This window comes from Bos indicus x Bos taurus, chromosome 28 (genome assembly GCF_003369695.1).
Source record: "Bos indicus x Bos taurus breed Angus x Brahman F1 hybrid chromosome 28, Bos_hybrid_MaternalHap_v2.0, whole genome shotgun sequence".
NCBI classification, from domain to species: Eukaryota; Metazoa; Chordata; class Mammalia; order Artiodactyla; family Bovidae; genus Bos; species Bos indicus x Bos taurus.
This window is the reverse complement of record NC_040103.1, coordinates 44,544,167-44,553,275: the sequence shown is the minus strand read 5'-3', so window position 1 is coordinate 44,553,275 and position 9,109 is coordinate 44,544,167. Positions and strand designations below refer to the sequence as shown.

Sequence of the window (9,109 nt, the reverse complement as noted above, 5' to 3'; positions counted from 1 at the left end):
GGTCTGTAGCCCACCAGGCTCCTCTGTCCATGGGATTCTCCATGTCCTTCTCCAAGGGATATTCCCCACCCAGGCATTGAACCCAGGTCTTCTGCATTGCAGGCAGATTCTTTACCAGTGGGAGCCACCAGGGAAGCCCAAATAAACCTTGCTGCTGCTGCTGCTGCTGCTAAGTCATTTCAGTCATGTCCGACTCTGTGCGACCCCATAGACGGCAGCCCACCAGGCTCCCCCGTCCCTGGGATTCTCCAGGCAAGAACACTGGAGTGGGTTGCCATTTCCTTCTCCAATGCATGAAAGCGAAAAGTGAAAGTGAAGTCGCTCAGTCGTGTCCGACTCTTAGGGCATTACTATGACTAGTCTCAATTTGTTCCAGGTTCTGTTACTCATCTATTATTCTTTATTTTCCCTACCTTCTAACTGAAAGTGTGAAAATGAAATCCAGGTTTGGTTTAGCCTTGATTAAGAGCAAAGTGTGTGGATGGAGGGATGTTTCGAAAATGATTTTGACTATTTGTAGGAACATGGGACCCACATGAATACTCATGAAAGTTTCTATAACGTTTGCCTTGTCCTTGTGAGATCAAGACAGGCAAGGGAAGACATAGGCAGAACAGATCTGCAGACAGACACTGTATACCTCAGGGTTTCCTCCAGATACACCGTGGGAGTTTAGTTCCCTTCCTCGGCTTTCAACAGGAAGCCAGGGGCCACCAAAAATGGGCCAGTCTTGCCACAGCAACCCAGCTAGGGTGCCGAGGAAGAGAAACAACCTTCCAAGCCAGTGGTTGCGATGGCAATAGTTTTTCCACCATGGGGCTCACATCTCTTCCTTCCTGTTCTGCATTTTAACAAACACATGAAAAGATGCTCAACATCACTCATTATCAGAGAAATGCAAATCAAAACCACAATGAGGTACCATTTCACACCAGTCAGAATGGCTGCGATCCAAAAGTCTACAAGCAATAAATGCTGGAGAGGGTGTGGAGAAAAGGGAACCCTCTTACACTGTTGGTGGGAATGCAAACTAGTACAGCCACTATGGAGAACAGTGTGGAGATTCCTTAAAAAACTGGAAATAAAACTGCCATATGACCCAGAAATCCCACTGCTGGGCATACACAACAAGGAAACCAGGATTGAAAGAGACACGTGTACCCCAATGTTCATCGCAGCACTGTTTATAATAGCCAGGACATGGAAGCAACCTACGTGTCCACCAGCAGATGAATGGATAAGAAAGCTGTGGTACATATACACAATGGAGTATTACTCAGCCATTAAAAAGAATACATTTGAATCAGTTCTAATGAGGTGGATGAAACTGGAGCCTATTATACAGAGTGAAGTAAGCCAGAAAGAAAAACACCAATACAGTATACTAACGCATATATATGGAATTTAGAAAGATGGTAACAATAACCCTGTATACGAGACAGAAAAAGAGACACTGATGTATAGAACAGTCTTTTGGACTCTGTGCGAGAGGGAGAGGGTGGGAAGATTTGGGAGAATGACATTGAAACATGTATAATATCATGTATGAAACGAGTCACCAGTCCAGGTTCGATGTACGATACTGGATGCTTGGGGCTGGTGCACTGGGACGACCCAGAGGGATGGAATGGGGAGGGAGGAGGGAGGAGGGTTCAGGATGGGGAACACATGTATACCTGTGGCGGATTCATTTCAATATTTGGCAAAACCAATACAATATTGTAAAGTTTAAAAATAAAATTAAATTAAAAAAAAAAGAAGCAATCTAGGGATCCACTTTATATATTCTTTTAAAAAGAGAGGCAGGCCAGTTTAGAGATATCACAGAAAACACCCACAGTTTCCTTGTTTTCTCTAAAGAAGAAGTACGTACTTCCCTTTTTTTCAAAGGGGTTGGGGAGGGCAACAAAAATATTCTTCAGACAAATAAAGCCAATAAAAAAATTCAAACGTTGGTGGAGGCTTGACGAATAGCTGAGAGAAGAAAGTGGATTCCCCACATTTCCTTCCTCATAAACGATCTTCCCCAAAGCCCGATGAAAGCCAGTAAGCCAGCTATTTTTCATGACAAAATATATTCTTTTAACCTCTGTGATCTGGCTTCAGGGTACACATAAAATGTAGAAAGTTGTAGTCTGGACTTTTACCTGGAATAAGTAGCAACATTCAAATTGGGATTTTAAAAACCCATGGGAAATTAAGTCATTTAATTTCTTTGAAAATCTCGGCAGAGAACACCATGGCAATTTGGGAGCCATTGTAACAACAGACAATGGAAGGATAAGCATAAGCACTGTGCCAGTAAATCCTATTCTCCACAGTGACCCATTAGCCGTCCCCAAGGCACCAGCCCGCCTTTACTTTCTGAACCTGTCCCTTTGGCTGCTAATGAGGTCTGAGAGCCTGCACTCTGCTCACCAACTGGGTCCATCTTGCTTGGTACAATCCCAAATACAATCTTATGGAAAATCTATCACAGGAGCCCCAGACCTGCACATCTGGAGCTTCTCATTGTTGACAGTGGAACAAGGATGCTTCTTCACATGGGAAGGTGAGGATATCATGGAGGAGTGTGAGGCAATAGAGGGTGTCTTGGAGCAGAGGTGCCCAGGACCACAGTGTACTTCAGCAGAAGACTTGTCTCAGCGGCTCCTAGAGCTGGACTCAAAAGAAGCTGCCTGTTCTCATTAGCTGATGTAGGAGGTGGATGACAGTGTTTCATGTTAGGCTGGGCAATTACCAACTAAGGGAAGCGGAGGCCAAACTTTCATCAGAATCCTAAGCAGTCCTAGAATCAAGCTTTCACTTGGAATTGGGGCAGCAACTTGCGATTGTTTTATTCCATGTTCTCCTTTCTGGGGTTTCAGTGGTCAAGGCTGCCATGTAGCCTTGTCGTGGTATAAAAAATTATGGGCTACAGAAATCGGGTTTTGCCAGCCAGGGACACAGAAAGCATGGGAGGCACACTCCCCCCACACTGGAGCAGCAGGCTGTGACAAGTTTCCTTTTCCTCTCCTTTTTCCTCAGTGCAGAGGAAGTTCTTGATATCTTGAAAGAGAATGACTGTAACAGGAGGGAAAGCCCCCACCCCAGTGAGGTGACTCCTGTGTTCCTGGGTCAGGGGCCATGGTAGCTTTGAGGACTAGCTACTATAACTGGAACAGAAGCAGGGGTATCTTTAGGCTGCCCTGGGAGCGGTGTCACTCTGGGGTGAACAAACAGTTTGGTTGCGTGAGCATCACTAAAGAGAACTTAGACCCTCAGTTCAGTTCAGTTGCTCAGTCGTGTCCGACTCTTTGCGACCCCATGAATCGCAGCACGCCAGGCCTCCCTGTCCATCACCAACTCCCGGAGTTCACTCAGACTCATGTCCATCGAGTCACTGATGCCATCCAGCCATCTCATCCTCTGTCATCCCCTTCTCCTCCTGCCCCCAATCCCTCCCAGCATCAGAGTCTTTTCCAATCAGTCAACTCTTCGCATGAGGTGGCCAAAGTACTGGAGTTTCAGCTTTAGCATCATTCCTTCCAAAGAAATCCCAGGGCTGATCTCCTTCAGAATGGACGGGTTGGATCTGCTTGCAGTCCAAGGGACTCTCAAGAGTCTTCTCCAACACCACAGTTCAAAAGCATCAATTCTTCAGCACTCAGCCTTCTTCACAGTCCAACTCTCACATCCATACATGACCACAGGAAAAACCATAGCCTTGACTAGATGAACCTTTGTTGGCAAAGTAATGTCTCTGCTTTTGAATATGCTATCTAGGTAGGACAGAAACATTTACTCTGTGCTACAGACCTCTGGGCTCCCCTGGTAGCTCAGTTGTAAAGAATCTGCCTGCCAATGCAGGAGACATGGACTCAATCCCTGGATTGGGAATATCCCCTGGAGAAGAAAATGGCAACCCACTGCAGTATTCCTTTTTTTTTTTTTTTCCTTCAGTATTCTTGTCTGGGAAATCTCATGGACAGAGGAGCCTGGTGGGCTACAGTCCATGGGGTCACAAAAGAGTCAGACGTGACTGAGCGACTAAATAACAACAGATCTTTAGCTTAGTATTGAGATGCTAGGGCCAAGCATCATCACGAGAGAAGAGATTTACTGAGGAATGAAGGAATGAGCTTTGATGCAAAAGTGAGTGTGTGAGTGCCGCGTCCCCAGGTCACTTTCCCAAGGACGCTAATTCTGTGAGCTGCTGTCATTCCCCAGCTCTCTGACCTGCCAGCCTGGAGACTTAAAAGGGCAGAGCAGATCCTGGATTGACAATTTGTGCCGTGTTGTTGAGCAGTTCCCCAGCATCCCTGGTCTCCAATCTGTTCTGTAAAATGATTATACTAAACTAAGACCTGTCATACTGTCGGTCAGTAATTCATCAATGATATTAACTGAATGATGAACAATTAAGATCAATAAAGCTAAACTTTCACTTAAGGTTGAGAAGACATCACCAAGAGATTTGTTTCTATTTTCATAGCATTTGGAAGTAGTAAGGGCTTTTGGACAGAAGTCACTAAAGTCCCAGCTGTGTGACCTAACCTCTCTGGAACTTCTCTATGTCTCAAACTCTCTTTGTGTAGCAGAAGGAGTGAGGGAAATCTAACACTCAGGATTATTGTGTAGAGCAGGAGAAACACTGAATTTCAGTGACCAGCATAATACCAAGCATTAGTAAAGTCTTCAACAGTGATGATGTTTATAATCTGAACCATAGAATTTGTTGCGTATTGTAAAAGGCATATTCAAAAGGAATATTGTTATACTACTGTTGTCTTTATTTAAATATAAATTGGTAATACTGTAAAATATATAACTTGCAGATGTGAATAACACTGCCTATTCATCATGCCATATTTTAAAATACACTAGTGATTTCAATATTAAAATTAGACCTTGAGGAACACATAAGAATCATTGATATCACATGACAAGTGAATTACATCCTTCATTTTATTTAATTCTCACCAGTACGTGAACTGTAGATCCTGTCTTCTTTTTACACAGAGTGAAAGTGAAGTTCACAAATGTTAACCATTAATAACTTTCCAAAAGCATCAATCTCTCAAGGGATCGGAACTCAGTACTGAACTAGTGCTGAAGTCATGTCTTTTTGATCCAATAACCAGCGAACAGGACTACTTTGCCCTCCATGTAGCTGCCTTCTTGGGTGGTTAAGGAGCTTGATCCTGTGCTCCTCTAAAACTTTTGTTCTTGCTGTGATGCCTCTGTTGTAGGCTAAGACCCACAGATGCTGCTGCTGTGGAAAGAAAAGTGGATGGTAATGAGAAATGGGACAACGGTCCAAGAGTTCATTGGAGAGCTTTCCTGCTGTCCAGCACCTGGGCAAAGTCCTCTTCTTGGTGCCCTTGCTGGCACACCTGGCGTCCGCTGCAGGCATCATCAGCTGTGCTGACTCCAGGCTACAGACACCTGTGAGTGTTGCTTCACAAGTACAGTTATTCCTAAACTGCTGATCATCTTTCTTTTAGGCAAACAAACAATTTCCTTTGCCGCCTGTCTCACACAAGCCTTTGTGTTAATATTTCTGGGGGCAGCAGGCTTCCTCCTCATAGCAGTGTTATCTTTGGACCAGTACTTGGCCATTTACAAGCCTCTGTACTCCACCACCATCATGAACCTGAGCACTTGCTGCCTCCTGTTCACAGCCTGCTGTGCTTTGGGGTTCGCTGTTCTTTCTGGTCTGGTGTGAAGGTGTCCCAGTTATCTTTCTGCGGCCCCCAAGTCATCCCTTACTTCTTCTGTGATCTTGGCCCCCTGACCCATCTCTCCTCCTCTGACACCAAACTTGAAATGTATGCCTTTATCCTTGCTTTGTGGGTCCTTTTGACATCCCTCATGATAACCATCACTGCCTACAGCAACATAGTAGCCACAGTCCTGCGACTCCCATCAGCCAAGGAGCGACAGAAAGCTTTCTCCACCTGCTCCTCTCACCTCATTGTCCTCTCCCTGACGTACAGCAGCTGTGTTTTTATATACATGAAACTGAAGCAGGTGGACAGGCTGGACTCTAACAAGGAGGCTGCCCTTGTGAACACGGTGGTGACCCTGCTGCTGAACCCTGTCACCTACACCCTGAGGAACAAGCAGGTCCACCGGGCTCTGAGAAAAACGATGTTCAGGATGAAAATATCAAGATAAAAAAAAATCATATGGCCTTGGAGTGGAAGTCTTCAGAAAACCATTTGTCTTCCTTCCAGACACTGTAGCAGTCCCCAGAGCTGTCGTGGGAAGTCTGTGGCAGACCCTACCTGATCTCTGTTAACTCATCCCCATCGTAAAGATCTGTTTTCTCAATGCCACTTTTCACCTTGGTGTGCATGAATATTTTCTCCCTAAATATGCCACATACTGATGACATTTACTTTGTAAAATACCTTACTACATTTTCATTCTTCCCTCTGATATAAACCATGTTTTGAAATTTCTGAAATTTAGTAACTTATACTCTTTTGATTTTACTACCATATGGCCCAAATGGCAATCCACTCCAGTATTCTTGCCTGAAGAAAGCCATGGACAGAGTAGCCTGCTGGGCTACAGTCCACAGTGTCGCCGAGTTGGACACGACTGAAACGACTTAGCACATATGTACCATCTGACCATAAACTTCATTCAACTGAATTACAATTATTTGGGGCATCTCAGGTGGCTCTGCATGGATAAGGAATTCACCCGCAACGCAGGAGACATAGGAGACGCGGGTTTGATCCTCAGGTCGGGAAGGGCATGGCAACTCCCTCCAAGCATCCATATAATTAAAACAATAAAGAAAATGATAACTATAGTACCAGCGCTCAGGTCTACGTGCCCTTCATGCCTACCTCAAGGAAATAAGGGTTATAGTACCCTTCATAATGGGATGTAGATAGCTTGCACCTGATGTGCTCTTAATCGCTGTTTTTAGATAGCTTAGCTACATATGTATGAATCACTTTCATGCTGAAAGAAATAGAACTGCGTTAGCTCTTAGACCATCCTCTAAGGAGGGGGATTAACTACAGCGTTCCACAGCTGATCAATGCTTCTATTTTCTAAATAGTTTATTCCAACACCAGTTTCAAAATGTATACTTATGATTGGTTCTTACCCTAAAATTGTTACTATAGAATGGGGGTGCTCATCAGTGAAAAGGCGCACTTAATCCACATTTGTCTGATCGCTTCCAAAGTCACAAGGCAATGAAATCTAAGTTATTTGCTTATCAACTTACTTCATGTTACTCATGAAAATAAACAATTTTTTCTGGTAGACTTGTGTTGTCAACTACAAGGTTATCTTCTAAATGATAACTTCTTCTAAAACCAACATTTCTGTTATCTCAATTCTCATCCTTTGCATGCTTTTAGCTCTTATTTCCAGGATAGAAATGTGTCTGTTTCATTTCCAGAGGAAATACCTCTAGATTAATACCGTTTTTATTCTCTCTTGTTTGCTTTTTAACCCAAACTCTGAGATTAAATAATCACAAATGAATTTTGTGAAATATGTCCTACACCATGGTTGAATCATACTTGGCCTTGAAGGTCATATTACAAACTTCAGATTTCATCTTACTGACAATGAGGAGGTATCAAATGCATTCTAAAAATATCACAGGTATGTTCTGATTAGCTGTGTATTATAATTCATAGCTGTATGAAAATTCATACAAATTCATGTTGTATGAAAAAGACATTGGAAAAACCAAGATCAAAGGAGGAAAGTGGATACAAAGACTGTTGCAGAAATCAAGAGAAAGAGAATGCTGGCTTAAGGAACTGGCAGTAGAAATGGAATGCAAAGGGACCTCTAGTAGATTCTGAAACAGTTTGCATTGGAAGCCCTGAGTTCTAAGGCTCGTGCTGCCTTCCTCTAACTGGTCAACTTCCCAAAATACTTCAGTCATGTTATCCATAGAATGTGGAGACTGAGCCAGACAATCTCAAGTCAACTTGAAAATGACTCAAGATGTTGTAGGAGCATGGAAATAATGCTCCACCCTGAGAGATAAACCACTGAAAAGTGTATTGACATCGTTGATGTTTAGTATTTTATTAATAAGTCGAGGAACCAAGAAATGACAGGAAGACTTCTTAGGTTTAATCAAGATTTGATTATAATTTATTGTGCTTAAACTATTCAGATGTACTTTATGTTACTTAAGATAGATATGATTGAATGGTGAACTTGATAAATAGAAAATGAACCCCAGAAAGCCAAAATTTAATTTATGAATCTAGCCTGGTCATTGCTAGCTACACGTGGTACCCAATGGGGACAAACTCTAATGTGAAGATTAATGCACCAGACTCTGGTGCTGTACAACATTTTATTGAGACAAGTCCCCTAACCTAATTCTGCATCAAAGATATTTCCATTCATAACATTTAAAATAATTTTATTGAAGTATGACTGACAGAAAAGCTATAGATATTTAATGTATGTTATTTGATGTGTTTGGAGAGACATAGACATCTGTGAAATCATCACTAACAAATCACCTCCAAAGGCTTCTTCTTGCCATCTTTGTTCATAGACAATACTGTATTATATATCATAGGCCCTGCTGCTGCTGCTAAGTCGCTTCAGTCGTGTCCGACTCTGTGCGACCCCATGGATGGCAGCCCACCAGGCTCCTCCATCCCTGGGATTGCCCTATGTTGCACGTATCTCCAGAAATTATTTATTTCGTATAACTGAATCTTTGTATCCTTTGATCAACACCTCCCTCTATCTCCCTCACCCAAGCCCTGACCATCACTGTTCTATTCTCAGCTTCTATGGATTTGATTAAGCTCCACATATACGTGAAATCATACAGTGTTGCTCCTTCTCATGTCTGGCTGATCTTACTTGGAATAATGTCCCCAGGTACATCCATGTTGTCACAAATGGCAGGATTGTCTTCTTTTTATTTTAAGGCTGAATAAAATTTACTTAAGTGCTCATGCTTGTGTGTGCTCAGTCATGTCTGACTCTTCGCAACCCCATGGATTGTAGCCTGTCAGGCTCCTCTGCCCATGGAACTTTCCAGGCAAGAGTACTGGAGTGGGTTGCCATTTCCTCCTACAGGGTATCTTCCAGACCCATGGATCAAATCTGCATCTCT

General features: G+C 43.1%; 1 pseudogene; it reads left to right on the top strand.

Annotated features, from left to right (window-relative positions):
• Positions 1-5,278: 5,278 nt before the first annotated feature.
• LOC113885405 lies at positions 5,279-6,159 on the top strand (annotated as a pseudogene).
• Positions 6,160-9,109: the final 2,950 nt, after the last annotated feature.